Source organism: Schistocerca nitens, chromosome 5 (genome assembly GCF_023898315.1).
Source record: "Schistocerca nitens isolate TAMUIC-IGC-003100 chromosome 5, iqSchNite1.1, whole genome shotgun sequence".
Lineage (NCBI taxonomy): Eukaryota > Metazoa > Arthropoda > Insecta > Orthoptera > Acrididae > Schistocerca > Schistocerca nitens.
In genome coordinates this window covers 649,601,845-649,628,822 of record NC_064618.1, presented here as the reverse complement: position 1 = coordinate 649,628,822, position 26,978 = coordinate 649,601,845, and positions in this window count along the sequence as shown.

Genomic DNA, 26,978 nt, shown 5'->3' with positions numbered 1-26,978 from the left:
CTCGGCCACAGCGGCCGGCTAAAGTGCAGGTCATTTCCGTTTTAAAGAAGGGTCGTAGGACAGCTGCATAGAATTATAAACCTTTATCGTTGACGTCAATCTGCTGTGTAATTACGGAACATGCTTTATGCTCAAGAATTACGACATTCTTCGAGAAGGAAAATCTCCTTTATAAAATACAATATGGGTCCCGCAAACATAGGCTCTGAGAGACTCAGCTCGTTCTGTTCCCCCAAGACATCCACAGCGCCGTAGACAATGGTTCTAATGGCTCTGAGCACTATGGGACTTAACATCTGTGGTCATCAGTCCCCTAGAACTTAGAACTACTTAAACCTAACTAACCTAAGGACATCACACACATCCATGCCCGAGGCAGGATTCGAACCTGCGACCGTAGCAGTCGCGCGGTTCCAGACTGAGCGCCTAGAACCGCTAGACCACCGCGGCCGCGCCGTAGACAATGACGCTCAGGTTGATGCCGTGTTCTTTGATCTCAGGGAGGCGTTTGCCATTTAGTGAAAAAAAAATACAAGCTTATCGAGTATGGAAGCAGATTCGCGACTGGATTCTAGACTTCTTTGCAGGCAGAGCTCAACAGGTTGCTCTTAACGGGACAATATCGACAGATATATAGGTAATTTCCGGAGTACCCCAAGGAAGTGTGGTAGGACCATTCTGTTCACAGTACATATAAATGATCCAGTAGAAAGCGTCGGATGCTCTCTAAGGCTGTTCACCGATGATGTTGTTGTCTGTAACAAGACAGCGACGTTAGAAGGTAGAGACGATTTGCAGAATGACCTAAAGAGAATTTATGAGTGGGGCAGGCTCTGGCAGTTGATCCTGGACGTAAATAAATGTAACATATTGCTCACACAAAGGAAAAGAAATCCACTACTGTACAGCTACACTACTGACGACAGAAACAGTATCAGCCGTATAACATATCTGGGAGTAATTACCCAGAGTGACCTGAAGTGGAATGACCGCATAAAAAATTGTGTGGGAAAAGCAGAAGCCAGTCTCAGATTCATAGGATGAATGTTAAGGAAACTTAACTTATCCACGAAGAAGTGGCTTATAAGGCGCTTGTTTGACCGACTCTTATTTCTCATCTGTCTGGGATCCCTGAAACACAGGATACATGAAAGAGAGAGAGAAGATCCAACGAAGAGTGGCACGTTTCATCACGGGATCGTTTATTCTGCACGACAGCGTTATGGAGATGCACAACAAACTCCATCGGCAGACGTTACGAGTGAGGCGATGTGCACCACGGAGAGATTTACTTTTGAAATTTCGAGAAAGGACTTTGCGGGAAGATTCGGGCAATCTATTACACATACGCCTCGAGTAATGACCATGAAGAGAGAATTCGAGAAAATAGAGCCCGTACAGAGGGTTACTGACAATCATTCTTCACACGCGCTATTCGCGAGTGGAAGAGGGTTGAGAGTCCAGTTAGTGGTACATCGAGTACTCCCCGCCACACACCATTACCTGGCTAGCAGATTGTGATGGAAATGTAGATGTAGATATAAATATTTATTCTAAGCTTACAACCTGTTTTTAACAGTACCTTGCTGTCATCTTCGGAGCTCATCTTTTCAAAGTCATGCCATATACACACATCAAAAATGTTTTGCTTCATCCCGGTTCCCAGAACTCCATAGCCGTTGACTGTGGATATTGTATCGCAGACACAGTCTCCCTCTAACTGTTCAGAGATGTCACTAAACCCGCCCAATGATGTAAACAACCACGCATGAGCAGCGCCTATTAGACAGAGGGGGTCCGACAACCGATCAGTTCCAGTCAGTCCACCAGGAAGGAGGTACACGGCTCGGTTGTCTGTAGTTAAACCATGCCTAGACGGTCAATACCGCGCTTCGATCGCGTCCGCATTGTCACTTTGTGCCACGAAGGGCTCTCAACTAGGAAAATGTCCAGGAGTCTTAGAGCGAACCAAAGCGATGTTGTTCGGATATGGAAGAGATACAGAGAGACAGGATCTGTTGTTGACATGCCTCGGTCAGGCCGCCCAAGTTATACTACTGCAGTGGATGACCGCTACCTACGGATAATGGCTAGGAGGACCCTTGACAGCACGCCACCATGTAGAATAATGATTTTCGTGCAGCCACAGGACGTCATGTTACAACTCAAACTGTGCTCAATAGGATGCATAATACGCAACTTCACTCCCGACGTCCATGGTGAGGTCCATCTTTGCAAGCACGACACCATGCAACGCCGTACAGACGGCGCCAACAACATGACGAATAGACCTCTCAGGACAGACATCACGATCTCTTTATCAATGATTGTCGCATATGCTTTCAACCGGACAATCGTCGGAGACGTGTTTGGAGGCAACCCGGTCAGGCTGAACACCTTAGACATACTGTACAGCGAGTGCAGCAGGGTGGAGGCTTGCTGCTGTTTTGGGGTATCATTATGTGAGGCCGACGTACGCCAATGGTGGTCATGGAAGGCGCCGTAACGGCTGTACGATACGTGAATGCCATCCTCCAACCGATAGTGCAACCATGTAGGCAGCATATTGGCGAGGCATTCGTCTTCATGAACCACAATTCGCGCCCCCTTCATGCACATCTTGTGAATGACTTTCTTCAGGATAACGACAATGCTCGAATAAAGTGGCCAGCATGTTCTCCAGACATGAACCCTATCTGACCTGGGATGGATTGAAAACGGCTGTTTATGGACGCCGTGACGTACCAACCACTCTGAGGGATCTACCCAGAATCGCCGTTGAGGAGTGGGTCATTGTGGACTAACAGTGCCATGATGAATTTGTGGATAGTATGCCACGACGAATACAGACATACATCAATGCAAGAGGTCGTGCTACTGGGTATTAGAGGTAGCGGTGTATACAGTAATCTGGACCACCACCTCTGAAGGTCTCGCTGTAAGATGGTACAACATGAAATGTGTGGTTTTCATGAGCAATAAAAAGGGCGGAAATGGTGTTTATGTCGATCTCTTTTCCATTTTTCTGTATAGGTTCCGGAACTCTCGGAATCGAGGTGATGCAAAACTTTTTTCATGTGTGTATATTGCCAGTGCTAAGAATTTAAATGATTTGGAAATGCAAACTATACCAGCAGGTAGATCACAACCAGCCGGAATGTCAGTAATAAAAGTACTATTTACAGCCATGTTACCAAGCAACTTCCACCGATTTGCTTGCTTGTCACAGCTCCAGACGAGCATATGTGTGGTCGCACGTAATTGGAGAAAGTTGGATGAAAGTAAATAGAATTTTTTTTAACAGTATGCTTATTGTTGTGATCTACCTGCTGGTAGAGATTTCCCTTCCAAAGTATTTAAATTTTCAACGTTTTCAAGACGTAAGGCTTAATATTGAAAAATATGAGATCGGAGATGACAGCAAAGTGCTGTTGAAACCGGACATAATTTCGGAAAAAAAACTCTAAGCAGTTTAAAGCATATCAACAACAAACTACTTCTTAAATTAGTTAACTTCATTAAAATTGTTCTGAGTTAAATGAAAGTAATCCCTGGTGTTGCTGTGAGAGTAGCCACTACCTTGTTCTAGGGGCAATTTTATCTTAGAGGATATTTTGCTCCTCCTACCAGGTCTACGAGAAACACGCCGCCAGAGGAGGTGTTTTGGTGTGAATAAAAAAATTTGCGGCGCAGCGTGACTCACATAAAAATGTCACCTCTCCCGTTTTATCTTTCCCAGAGGAAAAGTGCGGGAAACCTTTTCGCACGACAGACTTATCGGCCACTATTTCCGTCGTCTCGACTCGCAGTCGAGATAAAATGCGTCGCCCACGGCCGGCCGTGAATCGCACGGTTTCGTAAGAAAGACGTTCTGTAGCGGATTCTACTGCTGCAAGCACTTGCGTCTGCGTACATTATGCATTGAAATCTGTATTTACTGTATGCACACGAAACACGAGTGGCTTCCCATACACTGGGGGTGGGGAAAATGTGGAAAATCGCGAGAAATGCATGCTTCAACTTAAATGCATTTGACAGCGAACGCCACAAACGCAATGTGAATATTGTACGAGCATCAGTAGTGGTCAGAACTGTGCTCTGTGCTGTGTAGTTGACTGCATTATGTTATGTCGGAGCTCAGGGCACTCGAATGGGTCAAACTGTTGGCGCTCGTAAGGTGTGTGCTTCAGTAACCAAGGGTGCCAAAGTGTTTGGGGGTTTCAAGAGGCACCGTATCGAAGATTTATACCGCATGCCGGCAAAGCGGAAAAACATCATCCGCTAAGTCACAAAGCAGAGGGAAATATCTGTTGAGTGGTAGTATTTCTCTGTCACTGAAGAGGACAGGGACGAAAAATAAGAGGATGCCAGCTGCAAATGCCAATGCAGAGCTGAACGTGGCGCTGGCGAACTCTCATCAGCACCAAAACAGCACAATGGCAGGCTGTATTAGCAGGGAATTGCTGGGTGAGCTGTAGCTTCAAAACTACTCATCAGTTATGCAAATGTCCCTGACAGATAAACGTCGAAGCCATAAAACCTGGACTGTGGAACACTGGAAGAACGTCGTTTGGCCGGATGAGTCCTTTTGCACACTTTCTCCAATTTCTAGCCGGGTTTACATTCCAAGAATGAAAGACTGCTGGGGTTCGGTGATGATTTGGACAAATATATCGTGTTATTCCATGGGCTCCGATGTTATTCTGCAAGGTCGCTATACTGTCAAAGGTTAAGTCACCATTTTGACTGATCAGATCTATCCCATGGTACAGTGTTTGTCCCCGGTGGTAAAGCTGGGTTGCAAGACTACAGGGCCCCTGCTCACGAAGATGGATTGTCGCATCTCCCTTGGCCAACGCTGTAACCACATATCACTTTTATTATTTATATACCAAATAAATTAATGTAGAAAATCTAGAACCATATACCTTGCAAACGAGTGTAAAATTTGTACACTTCCCATTCTACCATACATCAAGGTTTCTTCCGTTCCATACGTCTCCGGAGCGCGCCTAGAATGATTGCTTCATTCAGTCTGTGTGCGCTGTAAACAGTATACTCTTTGGTGCTATAGTATGTTACTAGATTCCTCACTTAATACTCTTTCTTGAAAATTTGTGAGAAGTCGTTAGCGGGTTAGTCGACGTCCGTGTTGAAACGCGTGCCATTTCGGGTTTTTCAGCAACTGACGCCTTCGCGTCCCTCAAAAGGACCTACCTATGATTGAGCGTATATGATATTCCGCTTCATATTCCTACAAAGTATTACATCGACATATATGCCAGTGTTTACTGATTCCAACTGCGACTCGCTGATATTGCAATGTTTACATTTATAAAAAATTGAAGTAAGCTATCACACTTTCAGCACATTAAAAAGATCTGAATACTTGTACAGCTTTTTTTTTAGACACTACTTAATTAGCGATAAATGCATCATTTCCCAACAATCAGAAGTTGGTATTACTACTTTACGTCATATCATTAAAATAAAACAACAACAGCTAGGTCGCCAAACTCTACTTATTCAATACCACTCATTATTTGTAAATTAATTTTAAATTTATTAGAACTACAAGTTTTGAATTTTTAGTATTGTTTGGTTTAATATGTTGCTCTTGCTAAAACACGACAACTGCGCAACAAAACAGACTCCGGCACTGTGATATAGTTTCAGAATACTGAAACATTTCCCCAAATGAGTAGTTCATGACTGTAGAGCAGGTGTCCGAAGGAAAAGCAGATAAACCTGGAATGTCCAATGCCAGCAGGATCAGACTAATACCTGACTCTCATTAAAATGAACCTACTTTCTCACTTTCCGCAATAAAAATAAGAGAGGCCATTACAGTGACGTAACATGATCTGTTGTGTTTCACTGCCTATGTAGTTCATACGACTCCTATTTCTAGACATTTAAGTTCAGGTAAACATTCAGCAGTGAATGACTGTATTCTCTATTGCTGAAGAAATTCGTCTCGTTCAGTTTCCGTTAAGAGCACTCAGTGGGTATTCTAGAGGCGGTGTTTGTAGTTAGAGGGAGGGTCGGTAAAACCATAAATGGAGCAGGGAAAAGACTCTGTTGGGAAGCCATAATAAAAATGAGATAGAGGCGTGTGGGATATGTAGTGAGGCGAGTAGATAACGGATGGGAAGAGGAAGTTCTTTGCTTGATTTCAGAGATAATATAAGGTCAAGGCAACCGAATGGAAGGTGAGAAGATGACAGTAACAACATGCAGTAACAATATGCTTGTACACAACTGATAACCGTATCCTATCAAAAAACCTATGGAGGCCTTTGTCTAATAGTAGATGTCTAATAGCTTATTATGGTAACGATGATGATGATTCCGTACATCTCATCATGAAACAAAACCTTCAGGTCATGGAATAACTGTAGTCGGCATAGAAGTTGATGCAAACTAAACTACTATTTAATTAATTATGTGACTGGAAAACTAATTTGGTTACTCAAGCTAAGTCTGACGTGGAAAAATTAGCAGTAAAAATATAAATCAGGGAAAACTTCTGCTTCGTCAGTTTTATTAAGCAGATTTAAAGAGGACTAACTCGACGTACAGAAGGAAGGTTCATTCGAAGTATACACCACCAACGAAGGAGGTCCCTTTCAAAACCTTCGTGCCACGGATGCTTCATAACTGCTCCTTGATGTCACCAAACGGGATTGTCACAGTTAAAATTGAAGATCCAAACAAGAGCAATGCGACCGATTGCGGGTTCGCTTAGCGAGCGCGAAAGCGTCACAGTGCTCATCTATGTGTGAGCATCGACATGATTTACACCGTTAAAATTCCCAGAGCATACGTTCCTACGAAAGTCTACCAACATATTGCTTCCTCCTCTGAAAATCTCGCAAAAAATGGAATCAGACTAATGCGAGATCACAGAGGGGAGCTCTTCACGAGCACCAATGACGACTGTAACAGAATAGGGCGAAAGAGATGAAGGACACAAAAGTACCCTCCGTTATACATTATAAGACGTACGGAGCGCAGATGTAGATGAAGCTATTACTTACGTCCTACTGATATCTTAATACCTCCAAGGCAACATTAATACTAATTACAAAGCATCGTAAGGAGAGAGGCTATTATATAATGAGATTATCTCCTTGCCTTGCTTCTAACAGGATAGAGCGTTTCTTGAAACAAGGTAATGAGACAATTTTTTTTTTAGATCGTGTGGCTGTTAATTATTTTTTTATATTACAGGTATTCAAAATTTCCTACTTTCCTTAATGGGAGACAGTTATATAGGAAACGTTACACAATTTTTGAGGTGATTCTGTGTGTGAAAATAAACCAAAAATTCGTGTGAACTTGGGTCCAATTTTCCATCGTTACGAAACTGGAGCTGGTTAAAAACCACACAAATCCTTAAACAATTATGAAAACAAGTGTTAATATTACTTACCGAAACGCTGTGTAGGCGATGTGGTGGACAGAATAATGGTGGGACACATGACTGTTCTATCCTACAGAACGTGTTCGAACAATCCCCGACCCATTTCAGTGCACTTGTCAACGCCTTGGACGGATAGTCGTTTTGTATATCGATCATAGTCTCGGCGATCTTATTGCGGGCAACTGCGTCGGTGAAGCGACCGACAAGTTCCTCACGTGTATCCACCTTCGTAACGAACACATCACCCTTTAACCAGTCCCATAAACAAGTGTAATGGGGTTAGACTGGATGATCTGGCAAACCATTTAAAGGTTCTGCCATGATTAATCCTACGTTGACTAAATGCGTTATTCATATATTGGGATGCTTGTTTCGTATAGTGAACTGGTCATCTATCTTCTTGCTGTCGTTGCTCTAATGTCATGACTTCCAATATCGCAGGTAGGTGTATCTGAAAATGTGTATATGTTGTGGCTGAATTGCGATTTTGCAGGAACAAATGTCATATCAGGAGGTCATCAATTATACCACACACCAGATGATCACTGACAAACTAATTTGGAATCTTGTTTCCCTAGTGTCTTGTGGGTCTTCCATCGCCCATGTATGCGAAGTGCGGATGTTCATGACACCATTGCGTATAAATGTAATCGCATATGTAAATAAAGTGTATTGCACGACCTCTCTTTGTACAGCAAACCATACACTATTGTGTTGCTCACAGTTCCATTATTTTACATTTTTCTCTAACTATAGAGTAAAACTTAGTCTTCAGTAGTGACCGGTAAGGCTGAAAGAACATAATGAATAAGCTTCGAAATTTGCCGCAGCGCTAATATAATTCTCAAATGGTTCAAATGGCTCTGAGCACTATGGGACTTAACATCTGTGGTCATCAGTCCCTTAGAACTTAGAACTACTTAAACCTAACTAACCTAAGGACATCACACACATCCATGCCCGAGGCAGGATTCGAACCTGCGACCGTAGCAGTCGCGCGGTTCCTGACTGCGCGCCTAGAACCGCTAGACCACCGCGGCCGGCTATAATTCTCAAACATGTAGTAGTTCCTTACGGAATTCAATGAATAAATCTATCAGAGATGCTTGAATGAGTATTATTTGAACTAGTTTAGTGCGTGACGTGGGACTGCATTGGAGAATAGACTGCATACTACCATATTATCAATAAAATTCTACACAAGTGCAAGATCTGGTTAATATCGCGATTTTGAAGCTGGGAAAATTTCCTTTGTAAAAGGTAAAATGAAATAAGGGATACCTTTCTTCGAGAAAATAATCCAGCTAAGCTAATCGGAAACTGCGACGATCTTACAGATACCACAGACAGATACATCCGTCTGAGTGGACTATCTCTTCATCACACATAACACCACCAGATTCTATCTTTAAAGGATTCATCTATCATCAGTGAAGATAGTGATGAGAAAGCTGGTATTTCTGCGTAATGTATGTGCATAGAAACATACAAAGATGAAATAGTTTTGTTTCCTCATGAGTGTACAACCTCGAAGTAATTTTCAAATGAAAACATTGTACGTTAAAAGCTCTAGAAGAATCAAATTCATTTGCTACTTTACAATTTCTGCTTTTTAATCGTTATTAAGCAACGAGCATACCACACCAAAATATAGACTGAATAAAACATTTTGATTAATAATCATAGACGCAAAACTTTTTTTATACTATATAAGCTCGAGAGAAGGATCGGGGGCAAAGAGGGCAGGGGTCAACTTACAAGGCCTGGCCATAATGCCCCATTCCCGCCCTCTCAGAGCCAAGAAAGGAAAGGGATCTTACAGGATGAGGAGACATATGTTCGAACATATTTATTTGGTTACTTGAAGTACACTTTTTTTGTAATTGGTTGCTACTACCGCCAGTAGAAGGTTCAGAGTCATTCTCGCGTAAATTAATGTAAAGGAGACTCCCTCTAAACCGTTTCCTCGGAGAATCAGTCACGTTCCATGACTCTTCTTCAAATGTCTCTTGTAGTAGTCGGAACGCCCCAATGGGCAGGAGGATCCTCGAATGATGGGCCTACATAATTCGAGAAGAACACCCCATGACTCGTTATCAAGTGGAACCTCAAGTCAAGAGCGCTTTCGGGAACAGCCTAAAAAATGTAATTCAGCACCATGCCCTTCAGCCAGTTGACGGTGTTCGTTCCGGCTGTGGGAAAGTAAACAGTATATGGGCCTAGGAGTTTATTTGTCGTGTCTTTCGTCGCGACACAGGTGCCGGAATTCGTTGTGTAAGATCCCAGCCGCTACCAGTCGCGGAACATCTCAAGTGGTGCGCGGCTAAATCGACGACTCCACTATGTGGGCACAAAGGGTCGTTCATAAGATGGATGGTACTGAGGCGCTGGTGTTTGGCTGATTTTCCATTCACAGCCATGTGCCACAAGGAACGCACGTACGTGGGCCGCTGATGACCTCGATGTTGAGCGCCCATAAACCCCCCCACCCGTACGTGGGCAGATATGGGATGTGGATGCCCTGCTACACCCTGGTACTGTTCACCGCTGTTGCGCGGTTGTCGTGCTTGATGCCAGCTGAGTCCTCGTTAAGGTAGTGTAGCGGACTTTGAACATGTAACCTGCGCTCATAAATGGTCCATACACCGCCAGGAAACTATGGGCCATAGTGACCGTCAGGGGAAGAGTGTGTGCAAAATAATTAAGTTTGGACGATAGGTAAGTGTTGACGTAATTCATCCAGAGAATCATATCCTTGTTGCGGAGTTTGCTGTCACGAAGCAGCGATATGTGGTCGTCGAAGTTCAGCGAATTAGAGAACTTTCAAGATCGCTGTCGGGTGAAGAAGGCCACTTCCAACATCCACGTATGTCGTATTGTGCATATAGACGACGCTGGCTGATTCCGCGCCGTAGTGACACAACCACTGAAGCGTCGCTTAGATACCGTCGCCTGGCCGTGACTAGAGCACCGCGTCGTCAGTGAAGGCATCACATCGGAAGGTTACATTTCGTATGCAGACGCCTTCCGGTCGTTGTCGAAAGCCGTGTAGTGCGGGTTCGAGGGCGGCAGCGAATAAGACTCCTGATACAGGACATCCCTATCGCACCGTCCGTCCAAGAGTGATGTGTTCAGTCTGGTGGCCGTTTACAATAATCCGGGAGTGAGTATCGTGGATTAAATGTATGACCACCCTTGCTGATGACTCCGAGAAGTTGATCTGTTCTAGCATATCTCGAAGAGAACCGTCGTCGATACGATCAAAGGCGTGACCAAAACCGGCGGCGGCAAGGGCGCAAGCAGCGTGACTTCGCAGTAAGCGTCAAGTGCACTGTGGATGTTGTTTTCGCCGCCTAAATACATCAGGTCAGGGTGCCTCCTGCGTCCGACTGTGGTCTGAAGACATGTGCGAAGTATTCGGGCGAAAAGTTCATAATCTGCGTTCAGGAGCGTAAGAGGAGCGGTTTTGGAACAGGTATCATGATGCCTTCGAGGAAATCCATGGGGACGGTAAAATCGTTGGAGAGAAGGTCTTTGAACATCTGAATTCACTGAACTCCCATCAGGCCGTAGAAGGAGCGGTAGGATCCGGGTCGCAGCGTGCCAAGACTGCTCTTTAAGACTTCGGCAGTTCTGGGAGCCAGCAGGGCGTCGTGCTGGGCCACCACTCTCGCAGGATGCCTTCATTCCAGCGGACGGTCCGCGGGTCCTCGGCATAGAACTTCCGGTAATGCTGGACGGTTGCTGCAGCGATGGCACAGCGCGTGTCGATGCATCTGCCCGCTGCTGTCTCGACTGATGTTATAATTTGGGGCTTGCGGTTGCGCATCTCTCTCTCTGAAGACGTGGTATACGGATGCCATTTTGATGGGGATGGTATGCTGTGCCCTCGTCCGGACTCGTGCTCCATTAAGCTGTTCTGCGTTGAGACGGAGGAGGCGAGGTTTGAGACGATTAACCGCTGTTTGCCGTGAAGTGATGGCGGTTGTGTCATTAGTTCTCTCAACGCTGTGTAATAATATTCCAGCGTTGCCCGATGCCAGCACACCTGCAAAAGGGTCACGTTAAACATACCTGCTACAAGGGTGGTTAGCCAAGCGACCGCATTACCAGTGAGGGGCCACCATTTGCATCCGTATTAAGATGTCCCAACCTTACATTGTAGGTACAATCAACGTCAACAGCATACACTCTGTCACCAAAACGCGCATGTTCCATGACATGCTCCTGGAAGCGAACCTGTATATCACTATCCTTCAAGAAGTCCGCCCAGAGCTGCAACTTCTATGGATACACAACTTACAGCATTCCATCTAGCTACGATGTCGGTGGATCTGTCGAACTTTTATGCGATGGCATTAAGCAATCGAACGTCACGTATCTGCCATCTGCATGAGGCCTTGCCATGAAGGTGGGAGTAGTTTATATTCTCAATGTACGTGTCCTCTCTGGGACATCTCGCCGCGGAGGAAGGATCATCTTTTATTCTGACGATATTGCTCTGCTTCAGAGTGCAAACACAGAGCACTACGCCATAGGCGGCGATTTTAATAGCATCGTCGTTCCAGTGGATCAATCGCCACACTATCTGCCTGACATTATGAGCACTCGTGCGGTATCTGGTGCTTCAATGCACATGGCGTCTCCTCCATGGGGACTGCTGCGGCTATACATACTTCACAGACCACTCCGACAGCCGCCTCGATCGGATCTACGTCTCCCGAGGACTCCTACCAGCGATGAGAGATGCGGAACTGTGGCCGACAGGTTTCACCGACCATTTGGTATACATCTGTTCAGTCACACTCCCCGTCAACGAGGATACCGAAGCCGTGGCCCATGGACGCTGAATGTTTCCTATCTGTACGAGGACGCATGTCGGCGGAAGATTGCTACTACGTGGGACCGTTGCCTCTGGAGTCTGCACGTCCATCATTGCATTAGTGGCTCAACCGCGCCAAAGCAGCCCTCCAGCGGACGCTTGCATATGATCTTTGTCAACGGCCTGAGTGCATAGCTTCTACATCTACATCTACGTGATTACTCTGCTATTGACAATAAAGTGCCTGGCAGAGGGTTCAATGAAACACGTTCAAGCTGTCTCTCTATCGTTCCACTCTCGAACGGCACGCGGGAAAAACGAGCACTTAAATTTTTCTGTGCGAGCCCTGATTTCTCTTATTTTATCGTGATGATCATTTGTCCCCATGTAGGTGAGTGCCAACAGAATGTTTTCGCAATCGGAGGAGAAAACTGGTGACTGAAATTTCGCGTGAAAATCCCGTCGCAACGAAAAACATCTTTGTTTTAATGATTTCCACTCCATTTCACGTATCATATCTGTGACATTATCTCCCCTATTTCGCGATAATACAAAACGAGCTGCCCTTCTTTGTACTTTTTCGATGTCATCCGTCAGTCCCACCTGATGCGGATCTCACACCGCACAGCAATACTCCAGATTAGGTTAGACAAGTGTGGTGTAAGCAGTCTCTTTAGTAGACCTGTTGCACCTTCTAAGTGTCCTGCCAATGAATCGCAGTCTTTGGTTTGCTCTACGAACAATATTATCTACGTGATCGGACCAATTTAGGTTATTTGTGTTAATTAACTCGGAATCGACGCAACGTATAGAATTTTGTTCTTAACAATTAGTTCTGAGCACAGCCTATCCTGTAACATTCTTACAGGTTTTCAGGCTGGTTCTGACAACCCTGTATCTTTCTGCAGTCAACTACCCCTCTTTCCTCTCCTCAAAATTAAGGATGTGGTTTATTTTCGAGCTGATAAGAAAGAGAGACTTTTACTTAAGCAGAGTTATCGTATATTGGGTCGATCGGAGCGGCATACCTCTCCTGAAACAGATGTCGCGGTTCCCACTGCGGACAACTTTTGTGCTCATTGATTGTGATTTTTGGGATACTCCCATCTGTCATAAGGTCCTTCCATTCCGTCCGCAATTTCAGACTGTCAGAACGTGTAGTGGTGCATGCCGAGCGATTAATGCGAATCGGACACGAGAATAAGGGCGACGACAGGGCGAACAGCACTGTATCGGTAGAGCTAGCTCTCCAATCGTATAATAGAGCCGGGACCGTCGGCGGACAATGGCCGGCACGTGATCGAGACGGATGGTGGAAGAGCGGGGCGGCCCGGGCGGTAATTCGGCGTTCGCCGCGAGATTAATGGCGTCGCGGGCACGCTAGTCTCAACCCGCCGGCGCAAACAATAAATCCTCCTCTGGCTGCGCCGCTATTTGTGCTCCCAGGATCAATTGCGGTCTCAAAGACACGCCGCAGAATGTGCCGCGCCGCAGAAGGCAGGCTGTTTTGTGTGTGTGTGTGTGTGTGAGAGAGAGAGAGAGAGAGTGTGTGTGTGTGTGTGTGCGTGCTTGTCATCCTCTCTCTCTCTCTCTCTCTCTGTCTCTCTCTCTGCCGTTTACCTCAGCTGGCACTGTCTGTAGCGCCGAAATTCCTCTGTCGGAAAATTCTGCACAGTTACTGCCTTTACATTTACATCGATATTTATTCTCTGCAGACTTTAAGACACAACACCTAAGCGTGAGTGGTGAAAGCTTTCACAGCTGAGGAACTTTTAAATGTGATCTTGTTGTTTCATGTGAGGAACTGCAAGTCGGTATGACTGGAGTCCATCCGCTCTAGCGCAATAGACACGGATGTGGGAAGCTATTTCAGGATCGGAGGGCGATGTATAAGTGGTTAAGAAGACACGGAGGCGACGCTAATGTGGTCTAGGAATGGGAAAATCCGACAGGTTAAAATCGATACCGGTATTTTATTTGTGAATAACCGGTATATTTTTAGGTATTGTTTTGGTCTTGGTTATAACAGTGTTCTTTATCTATTGCTAATAGCTGAGTAAAAAAACTGAAATATCAACCGGCTATACCTACATTGGTGAAGTATTACGTTTTTAAATAAAACTTATTTTTGTTAAAAAAGGAATAATTTTTATTCGTAAAACATGCGCTGATTTGAAATATTGCCGTATTATAGAAAATGGGAAAAGCGATCAGTGATATTTTAATAACAATGCCGAAAGCACAGAGTAACAGATAGATGGTATAAGAAATGGTACAGCATTGCTCAGACAATACTGTCACCATTGCCGTGTGTCGTGGGCTAAGGAACGCGTGTACGTGCAGTGTGCAAGGATCGTACCACCTGGTGTGTAGAGTCGTCGCCGGACATCTTGTGTATTTCAGAATGGCACCAACCCTAGTCTGGAAATTTTACGAAGTGACTTAGCAATGAAGCACAATGATTCATTTGCTTTAAAAGATTAGAGATTTATCGGCTGTTTCCATAAAATTATAAAATAGGCAGGAAATTACAGTAACAGTAATCGTTTAAAAACATTTCATTCGTAGTATGCAATGAATTCAGGAAGTAGGCGATATGTTGCCTGTTTCTACATAACACGTCTTTATCTGCTTTTACCCCTTGAAAACAGACAAATTACAACGAAAAGTAGAGTTCTTCTACATCAGTTTCCACCGTTTAGCACTCACAATTCGAAATGCCCAATTAGAAGTATTACCCCATTACAATATGATTTTTCATTCGAGCTTCAAAAAATTAGAATCAGTACGAGAATACTGGTGACCGTTTCTATTATTCAGTCGCTTATCACTTTACCAGAAAAACAACGAATGGTGGACGGACTAAGTTTTCCTTCATTTGTGTATTTACTTTAATATTTTGATTCTATGAATCTCGACACACAGAGTTTTGATGTTTCAGTCTTTGTTCGATTTCTAAATTTATTTCAGGAAATAACAGGAATAAAAAACAAAAAATTCCTTTGTTTGGAAACCGGTTATTCTGAACGGTTTTGACCGTCTCGTTAAACTGGTGTACAAAATAACCAGTTGTTTCAATGGTCAGCGCAATCTCTAAACTGCGGTCCGTTTCGATAACAAACAGCGCAAAAAATATTTGTATTACTAACTATGATATGCAAATAAAACAGGTGAACGGCCGTGCCGCAGTGGTAACACCGGTTCCCGACAGATTACTGAAGTTAAGCGCAGTCGGGCTGGGCTAGCACTTGGATGGGTGACCATCCGGTCTGACGAGCGTTGTTGGCAAGTGGGGTGCACTCAGCCCTTGTGAGGCAAACTGAGGAGCTACTTCATTGAGAAGTAGCGGCTCCGGTCTCGTAAACTGACATACGGCCTGGAGAGCGGTGTGCTGACCACTTGCCCCTCTATATCCGCATCCAGTGACGCCTGTGGGCTGAGGGTGACACGGCTGCCGGTCGGTACCGTTGGGCCTCCCCAGGCCTATTCGGACGGAGTTTACCTTTAGTTTTATACAAATAAAGCAAGAACATCGATTTCACCTCATTATCAGTGTGACGGGTATAGTGTTACATAAGATTTGCACCAGGCAAGCGAACTGCCAGAAAGTACACTCCCGGCCACAAATGCCGTACCTGTATCCATATTTCTGTACGCCAATAGCTCTATACGCTGCAAGCAGTTTAACTCAGTTAAGTACTATTTTTAACATTTGCACTTACAGTATATAATGAAACATCAGCGGTGACTAAGATGATAACCACGGATGTTATCCACAATATGTACTCAGCAAAAGGTACCAACCGTAACACAGTCGCAGCACCGTTTTTAACACTTAAAAGACGAGCAATAATCTCACTCAAGCACTGCCCTGTAGTCATAGGCGTCACATGAGCTGAATTACGTGTCGTACAACCGCATAATTCTGCAGGTACACTCTGTGGCATATGTGGTTACTGCCTGCAAAATTTGGTACGAGAAGAGTGAGTAATAGAGAAGTAATAAATTACAGTGTCATGCCTGTGAGACTCAGCTCCGTCTGGAAAGTGGTAATTGTAGAGTGGGCCGTGAATCAGACTTTATTAAGACGAATGCAAGTGAACATAGGCACTGACAACAACAGCTGAGGTGCCACTGGACAGCATGTATGACATAATAGTACGCATGTAAAATTGTGCACCATAGGTGTAAGGGTACTCAAGTAGCGTTAGAATATTTGACTTTTAATATCTAAATATGACATTCACGTTGCACAGGCATGCTACACTGTTACGAAGAAAGCGCATCAGTGCTACATCAGGATAAATAAATTTAACATAAAGTGTTATGAAATGATTGGTATGTTGATTTAGTACAATTAGCGATTTCGTAATTAAATTTGGCTCTAGTGACAGTGTCTAATAATTCCAAACCACATATGTGAGTGTAGACAAGATGTGTTTTAATTTCAAAGAAATACTGTAGTCGACAGTTGAGAGATTTCTCTATACTGCCAAGCGTAGTCAACTTACTGGTACAGTTACGACCATGCAGGAAAAATCAGGTCGTAAAGTTACTATGATGCTCGTGGGAAGACTAGACTGTTCGATATAAAGAAAAAAACAGCCAGCGCTCTGATGTGTCTACATATTTAAGTACTACATATAAAGATATACACTCGTTACACAATGTTTATATAGAACAGTTTTCACACTATTCATAAAATATGTTTTGGATGAGAGGTACCATCTAGTGCAGGGAGCGTAAGTTAATAGCTTTATAACTAGCCAGAAATTCACCACTCACTTTAGCCATAAGCCACAGAATGCCGTGCATGAATACATCTGCCAAACCATTGAGAACGAGCAAGTCATGGATGGACATACCCGTCAGATGAGTCAAGCTTGTTGCACAAAATAACTTGTTACCATTTCCGTGCCTTCAGGCGAGGTAGCAGTAAAGACAGTATTCACTGGTTTTAGATCTAGGCTAATTAAACTAGGCTTATAGTCGAGTTCGTTATACTCTTAATACAGGACATAAAAAGAAAATAAAAACCAAACTGACAGAGACAAGGAGGTCATTCTTGGCCAAGAGTAACCTACTGGTATCAAACATAGGCCTTCATTCGAGGAAGAAATTTCTGAGCAAGCACTCTTGGAGTCCAGGATTGTACGGCAGTGAATCACCGACAGTAAGAAAACTGAAACAAATGAGAGAATCAAAGAGTTAGGAATGTCGTGCTATAGATGAATGCTGAAAATTAGGAGAAGTGGATTGGGAGGTTCTGTGCAGAATCCTCGAAGAAAGCAACGTATGGAAAAAAAGAAACAAGAAGATGGGCCAGGATGATAGGACATGTGTTTGGGTATCAGGGAATAGCCGCCACGCTGTAGATGGTAAAAACTGTAAGGGAGGACAGAGACTGGAATACATCCAAAAAACGGCTGAGTACCTCCTCTGAGGAGAAGAGGTTAATGCAGGAGATGAGTACGTGGCGTTCCGCGTGAAACCAGTCTGAGGAGTGATGCAGTCGACCCACTGCATAACCACCTATCAAACCATGGCTAGCCCTCTTCTTTCATGAACTTTATCACACAGCTGATATAAGTTGACATTACTTCCAGATTGAGTCTGCTGGCGGCAGTTCAAGATTTGTCGAGGGTTAATGATTTTAGTTTTGTGGAAGTAGCTTCTGGTTCAATCCACTGCGTTATGTTGTTGTGGTCTTCATTTCGAAGACTGGTTTGATGCAGCTCTCCACCGTAGTCTTTCACGTGCAAAGCTCTTCATCGATGAACAACTGCTATATGCTGCTTCTACCTGAACCTGTTTACTGTACTTTTGATCAGGGCTACCTTTGCAATTTTTACTTTCACGCTCACTTCCCTCTATTACCAAAGTAACTATTCTTTGCTGCCTCAGGATGTGACACATCCTCCTGTCGCTAGTATTATTCCACAAATTTACTTTTCCTCAATTCTGTTCGGTAGTTCGTCATCAGTTACTCGATCTTCCCGTCCAATCTTTAGCGTTATTACGTATCACAATCTTTCAGAGACTTCTGTTCTCTTTCTGTCTGATCCGCTGAACGTCCATGTTGCACGTTCGTACAAGGCTAATTCTAGACAAGCGCCATCCGAAAAAAAGTTTCTAGCACTTAAATTTATATTAAATGTTAACAAATTCCTCTTTTCCCTACAAGCTTTACTTGCCGCCCTATATTTTATTCTCTCTCTACTGCTGGTCTCATCAGTTATCTTACAGCACAACTCAGTTACTATTCTTAGAATATTATTTGCCTGTCTAATTCTCTCACAATCTCGTTATTTATTTCACTTGTTTTCCGTTACTTTTGTTTTACTTTCGTTGAAATTCACCTTACAGTCTCTTTTCAAGACGCTATCCATTCCATTCAACTGCTGCTCCGTCCTTTGCTGTGATCGACAGAATTACAATCTCATCGGCGAACATGATAGTTCTTATTTCTTTTCCCTGAATTTTAATTCCCTTTCAGAATTTCTCTTTGCTTTCGTTTAATGGTTTCTCGACGGAATGGCTGAAGAACACTGGGCATAGCCTACAATGCTATCTCACGCATTTCGCGACCACTTCTTTTCTGTCATGACGTTCGACTCTTACGACTATAGTCTATTTGCGTTACATACTCAAAACAAAGTGACGGATCTGTGAAGTATTAGGTGAAGTAGAACATCTGGAACAGTAACTAACCACTCATAACTGGTTACCTACCAGTCACCACTCTCTTACAATTCGCGAACAGGTTACCGATGTATTTCCAATGTACCAAAAGAAATACATTAATTTTGTGAACAGTCACATTATTTGTAATGGGTGTACCAACTATTGTGTCGTGCTATGAAGCATCTTTTTCGAAGCTCTAGACGACGTGTGAGCAGTTTACTCATGCATAGTGCAACTATCTCGCAGTGTAACAGAACTTGGAAAACTTTCACGGCACTTGGAGTACAAAACGTTATAAACATCCGTGATTCATACATAAAAATGATGGAGCACCTAGGCTTGCACATAAATGTTACGTCATTTCATAAATGTAGATTTCTATTCTGGAATCCACCCTTTAGTGAATGTCGCAGTATGCTTTTTGTAAGGCTAGCATCTCTCCTCCATGTTCCGATTGCGAAAGCCCACAGAAAGACCGACAGTAGGTAGGCCTCCATGTGCGTTCCAGTTCCTCTGCTCATTTCTCGGCATGCACGTGGGCAAAATTAATATGTTGCCCGACTCTGCGTAGAACGTACACTAACGTATTTTTACCAGTAATCGTGTTCCTGATACACAATGCCTCTGGTGTAGCATTTGCTGCCGGAGTTTGTTGAGTATCTTTGTAATGCTTTCGTGCGGACTAAATACATTGTAGGGAAATGCGCCGCTTTTCTTTGCGTTTTCTCTGCTGTTTTGCTTTATGTAGTTTTGGAATGATCAATATTCAGGGATAAGACAGATCATTCGAAGCAAAAATGTATATTAAAAAAATGTTCAAATGTGTGTGAAATCTTATGGGACTCAACTGCTAAGATCATCAGTCCCTAAGCTTACAGACAACTTAACCTAAATTATTCAAAGTACAAACACGCACACCCATGCCCGAGGGAGGACTCGAACCTCCGTCGGGACCAGCCGCACAGACCATGACTGCAGCGCCTCAGACCGCTCGGCTAATCCTGCGCGGCAGTATAGTAAACTTGTGCTCTAAAATGCGTACTTTAGGAGTTACGAGCACTTTTTTGTCTATTCTACTACAACCTCTTTGCTTTCTGTATTTTTTTAGAGCAAGAGGTATGGCCCAAAACAAAAAACTGTCTAGGATACACGGGCTCTAAGATATACTTTTCATTGGAATACCCGTGTGTAGAGAAGATGAACAGGTGCTTATGGCTCTGAGACATATACTTTAGAGACGATGTTAACTAACATTTTTTCCTTGTTTTTGTACATAGTAACATCTCTCAGAAGCATGGAAAGCAGAGAGCTCGTAATAGAAGAAATCTGTTTCTGAGTAAGTAACTAACCAAAGTGCTCGTAACTCTTAAGGCATACACTTTGGAGCCGATTTCTACTAGTCTTTCTTTGCTTAGAATGATCCTTCCTGTCATATCGCTGACTATTGACCATTACTCCTGGGACACTCTGGATTAAATAAACCTGGTAAAAATTCGAGACTGACTCGCAGATCTCAAGAATTGGGCGGACAAGTATTTTGTGAGGTGGATGAATTATATTTCCTTAGAGTTCTTATAATGAATTTGATTTAGGCATCTGCTTGTTCTCCAAATACACTAATCTGAAAAACCTAAGGATAATGCAGATGAAGTAACATAACCTGTTAACATTCCGGTGTGAACGAATGGAAGAGCGAGAGCTTGTTGCCAGAGGTCTCCCAGTCGTCTCAAACAGGTGGACGTCACATGGAGTAATATCACCATGATCACACGCCTTATTAAAAACCGGGTCCTGCCTTTTATAATATCCAGGGGACCATAAAAAATAGCAGTTATTTCAGTTTTATTCAAAGTGTCGCTTCTGTTGGTCCCAGTGCGTATTTCTTTCAGTTACCTTTATATAACACTGTACATTTCTGTCTATGTATGGCCCAAGTTTCTTCGAGCTGTGGTGCTTAGCATTGACACACCATGTGAATGTTGTTTCCGACCTTAAGTTTTGCAAACCAGTGTAGTTTTGTGTATTGGTAGAACTAAGGTCACTTCTGACCGGAGCCTAATAAATATCTTACGGTTGTTACTGTTACTAGTGAGTTGTAGCTGCGAGTGATTCATAGCATTTATACTGTACTCAAAGTCTGATCGGACTTTTCACGTATTTATGCATAGTAAGTTCCATCTGTTTATCGAATGTGTCAACTGTCAGTCTCTGCCTGAAGTATCGAACGTCTGTAGGTCTTTCCACATTTCGCTATATTTTCCTGACGTGCTGTCTCTCCAATATACGACAACATCTCCAGTTAAGAGTCTCACACAGCTTCCCTCGCAAACCACCAGATCTTTTGTCCATAAGTGAGAATCGAGTAAGTGACATCCCTCCTTTCACTTTGTGTTTCGTTCCGGACGATGAAATAAGGTTTCCCAAATGATTGCACGCAGACTGGCACGAAATGTGTAGCAGACGAGATGTTGAAGCAAATATGAGTTCATAAATGGAAAGATATACTTATTTTCTTGCTGTATAACGTCGGAGTCCGGCGTAAAAGCTACGCTTGGTGGCACTTCCACGGCCTTCGCTCTTAATATCAGCAAGTTTATTACTTCACTTTGAGAGAAGTTAAACTGCCGGCATTAATAACTTCTATGTAATCGTACTCGTCTTTTCAAAAGCTTACGAACGTCGCTGAATAAAGCTCCATTGAGTAAAAGGCGTACTACATTCAGTATCTCGAATGATACAAAAGTTGCGAATAATAACTGTTAAAGAAAATTACGTAATCCTCGTCAAAAAATAACTAATGGAGAACCTAGTTGCGGTAATTCGATCTGTTCAAGGATTAATTCGATTTAATCGCTGTAGTGTGAAATGTAGTGGCCCTAAAACATTCGCTTGGCGTACTCCAGTAGCAAGTTTCTCATCTGACAATCTCGTCCAGCTTGAGATGAAGAAGATGAGTTCTGTATGCTAGGAAGTCCTTGAATACAGTCACAAAGTTACTCCTACACTACATAACCCGGCTTTATGTTCAGTAAGTTACAGAGCAGAACAACGACGTGTAGAAGTCGGGAACATGCCATTAGACTTGCTGACGTTGTCTGAAGCACTCTTGATCTCTTGGACAATGCGGGAGCTTATGTTAATATGATCTTCGTCTCTCCATTTAAAACTTCGTATCGACTTACCGTATTAAATGATATCCTTGTTTGCATATATGTCATTCTTACAACGCTCTATTCAGTTTATGTTTTCTGCTTTCCGTTAAAATAACATAATAATAATAATAATAATAATAATAATAAGTTAGTCCCGTGTGGAGTTGATAGTCCCCCATCGGGCGCCTCCCCAGGTGGCGGATAGGGGAATGCTCTCCAGATATGGAGGGTACCGGGGAAATAAAATACCCGGGGTGGACAAAACCTATCAACCGAAATCCACTAACGTCTGCCTGGTATCCAGCGATTAGGGGTCAGCGTCTGTTCGCCTAGATGGTGCAGCTGCAGTAACCTTTTTGATCTCAACAATCAAGTCGTATTCCTCTTGATCTTTCCTCGGAAGGACGACCACCACCAAGTTAGTTTTCAACTTGAAAACCAAACATGATGATAACACAAGGAATGAATCCACTACCCCGTGCAGCAGTCGCAAGGCTGGGTTTACCTGGTCATCGGATTCCAGGGGACCAGGAGCATCATGTTACGCCTAAGGTTGAGAACCAGACGACGTCCAAATCATTACACACAAAACAAAGACACGTCATCGGTACACTTAATACTAATACTCTTTTCAAACTGGGCAAGATCAGACGTGCTGCAAAATTTCCAGATCAAAATCCTTGCAATCCAGGAAACACGATTTACGGACGAAAACCATTTTGATACAGACAACTACAGGATCTACAAAGGGAAACCAGCAGTTAAAACTAATGAGAAAGGACTCAAACAGTTTGGCACAGCATTTGCAGTCCACATATCTATCAGTGACTCTGTCATTGACTTCCAGTCTGCCTCAGAACGTATATCAACGCTCTCCGTCAAATCGGCCAACAAAGCATATACCCTGATCAACGCACACGCACCCACAAATAACTATAACAAGAAGAACCGCTAGAAAGTGGTTGACTTCTGGAATGACCTTGAAGAGACGACAAACAAAATTGCCAAACACAATGTAATAATCTTGTTAGACGACTTTAACGCACAATTAGGTAAAGAGAAAAAATACAGGAAAATCACCGGAATCCATACAGCACATAAGAGAACTAACAAGAATGGGGAAAGATTGATAAGCTTTTGCGAAAATTTCGGCCTCGTAATTGTGTCAACACAATTCAAAAAAATGGTTCAAATGGCTCTGAGCACTATGGGACTCAACTGCTGTGGTCATAAGTCCCCTAGAACTTAGAACTATTTAAACCTAACTAACCTAAGGACATCACACACATCCATGCCCGAGGCAGGATTCGAACCTGCGACCGTAGCGGTCGTGCGGTTCCAGACTGTAGCGCCTTTAACCGCTCGGCCACTCCGGCCGGCTACACAATTCAAAAAACCCAACAAGAAACTGTATACTTGGAAGTCGCCCAACACAACGTTGGGTGAATTCCACATAGACCATGTGGCCATCTCCAAGAGTAACACAGCAGAAATTCTGAATATGTAAACGAGAAGAGGATTTTTTGACTCAGACCACCATCTTCTACAGATAAAGACCAGATTACAACCCAATAGAAAAAAGCCAAAACTAAACAAAGTGCTGAGACCAGACCCCGAATACATAAAACTCAACAAGGAAAACATCTTACAGGAAATTAGTCAGACAAACACCACAAACTGGACAGAACTTGTGGACGTCCTCAAATCCACAATGAAATTGGGTCAACCCCCGAGAAGGAGAAAACACAGGTGGTGGAATATAATATGTGACCAAGCAATAGAAGAAAGGACCAATGCCTGGAAAAACTTCAATAGTCACAAAACATCAGAAAAATGGCAACAATTTCTAGTAATCCGAAAACAAACATGGAAAACTTTTCGGATGGAATAAAGAAATTACGACAAACGGCGACTAGATGAGATAGAACAAGACTTTAAGAAGAACAATACTAGGAATTTTTATAAGACGTTTAAAGAACATATTGCAGGATACTAGCCACCCAATCTTTGCTTCAAGAAACTGGATGGTTCACTAGAAACTAACACGAAGAATAACTGCCAAATCCTCGCAGACTATTTCAACAAACATCTCAACTGCGAAAGACCTACAGAGGACATTCACTACGAGACGTCTACACCAAATCCTGACGCTAAACCGCCAACCATCAACGAGATAGTAGAAATTATCAAGACACTGAAAAACAATAGAGCCCCAGGAAAAGACGAAATTATTGCAGAACTATGGAAACTAAATGATGAAAGAGTAACAGGAAAAATTCACAAAATCACATTAAACATTTGGGAAACAGAACAGATCCCATCTGAATGGAAATGCGCACTCATCCATCCACTCCAGAAAAAAAGGGGACAAAACTGAACCAAATAATTACAGGGGTATCTCACTCGTACCGGTCACATATAAAATCCTATCAAAAGTTCTCATGAATAGATTATAAGAACAAGCTGACCCACAAATAGGAGAATACCAGGCTGGTTTTCGCAAGGGACGATCATGCATAGAGCAGATCTGGAATCTGAAAATGATTCTCCAGATGAGAAACACCCGAAACACAGTGGTTACTTTTGTAGATCTTAAAAAGGCCTACGACTCAATAGACAGAGTAGTGCTCTGCAAGACGCTGGAAGAATTCAGCATTGACAGAAAGACAAGAGCAATCATTCAGGAAACATTAACTGACACAGTCTCCAAGGTTAAATTTATGGGGGATATCTCGGAACCATTTGTAATCCAAACTGGAGTGCGACAGAGTGACGTACTTTCACCATTTTTAATATCATTCTTGAAAAAATCATCAGGACATGGGAAAAAGAAGTCAAAGGAATCCAAATTGGCATTAGAAAAGAATAGATTCAATGTGAAGTGTTTAGCTTTTGCAGATGACCTTGCAAGCCTCACAAATAATAGAAAAGAAGCCACTAACGCCATAGAGAAGTTACACGAAATTGCACAAAGAACTGGCCTGCAAATCTCATATGAGAAAACCCAGTACATAGAAAGAGTGCCACAAGACAAATAGCCTATTGTGACAACCCATGGGAAAATCGTACAAGTACCACATTTTAAGTACCTGGGAGAAATCATCCAGCCATCAGGGATCAACCTAAAGGCCAATGAGGAGAGAATAAAAAAACTACAGAAAGCATATAAACTCACGTGGAACTATTATAACAAAAAGTCCATATCCATTAACACAAAATTGAGGCACTACCTCACTGTCGTACTTCCGGAGGCACTGTATGCATCTGAAACAACACAAATAGGTGGGCAAACTAAAATCAAAGAAATAGAGAAACAAGAAAGGAAAATTCTCAGGAAAATTTTTGGCCCGATACAAGAGCAAGGAATCTGGAAGAAGAGACCAACATCAGAATTATATAAATACACGGACAAGATTACGGATACAATAAGGAAAAGAAGAATGCAGTTCTACGGACATATCCACAGGATGAATGAAAACAGAATTTCAAAGCGAATTCTTAAAGTCATCAACTCAGGCAGGGGAAAAACAAAATGGATAAAAGAAGTTGAAGAGGACCTCAGACAAGCACACATAACAGTAAACGATGCAGAAAATAGAACTGAATTCAGGATCATCATCAAAAAACATAAATTTGACACCACAACTCAGAAGAGACCAGGATGCAAATGGACAGCGGAGCGAAAGAAACAACACAGTGAACACATGAAGAAAATTTGGGCTCAGAAAAATCATAAACAATCATCATAAAGGAATTCAAGTTCAAACGCTCTCTTAAATGGGAATAATCGAAAATAATAAATAATAATAATAATAATAATAAGTTAGTATTTAAAAAATTTTTTCAACTAAATAACTTTCTCCATAGAAGTCACCATGGATTCCCGAAACATAGATCATGCGATAATCAGCTCGCGCTCTTCACAGATCATGTCATGGAGAAAATAAAATATGTACATACGGGGTTGGTGGCCTTTCGAGAAGCACCTCGATTAGTACCACCGTCATGACTTCTGAAGAAAATACATCCTGTGGTGAATCTAACAGGATTCACGACTTTGTGTAACGTAGGACACGACACGTTGTCGTGGATGAAGGATCAATCAAACATGTAATATCTCTTGTGCCACGGGGTATTGTAGCAGGACCTTTGATACCCATGTTATGCTTTAACGACATAGCAGATATCAGTAGTATCCATCTCAGGATATTGAGTCTTGATTACTTCGAAGAACTTCACTGCTGAAAGAAATGAAATTGCCTCATCTTATCTATTTCAGTATTGTTTGTGTGGTGTCACCGCCAGACACCACACTTGCTAGGTGGTAGCCTTTAAATCGGCCGCGGTCCGTTAGTATATGTCGGACCCGCGTGTCGCCACTATCAGTGATTGCAGACCGAGTGCCGCCACACGGCAGGTCTAGAGAGACTTCCTAGCACTCGCTCCAGTTGTACAACCGACTTTGCTAGCGATGGTTCACTGACAAAATACGCCCTCAGTTGCCGAGACGATAGTTTAGCATAGCCTTCAGCTAAGTCATTTGCTACGACCTAGCAAGGCGTCATTATCAGTTACTATTGATATTGATTCATGTACCGTCAGACCGACGTTCACCGTTAATGGATTAAAGTTAAGTATTCCACCAGCTACGTCCGTTTTTCTAAATTCTAATTTCCTTGTCCTGTTCCAGACCTCACGCCAGCCTGCGTGAGCTAAAACGCGTGCCTTTCGGCCTCCTCTAGTAACACGGTGTTGGCTCTGCTGCCAACCGAAACAGCTTGAACCTCTGGATTCTGTCAGACATATATTTAATTTTCGTTGGAAACAAGAAGTTCATGCACCGTCACCCCTGACCGTTACATCTGACCTGTTTAGGGTTAATAATATTCGTTGT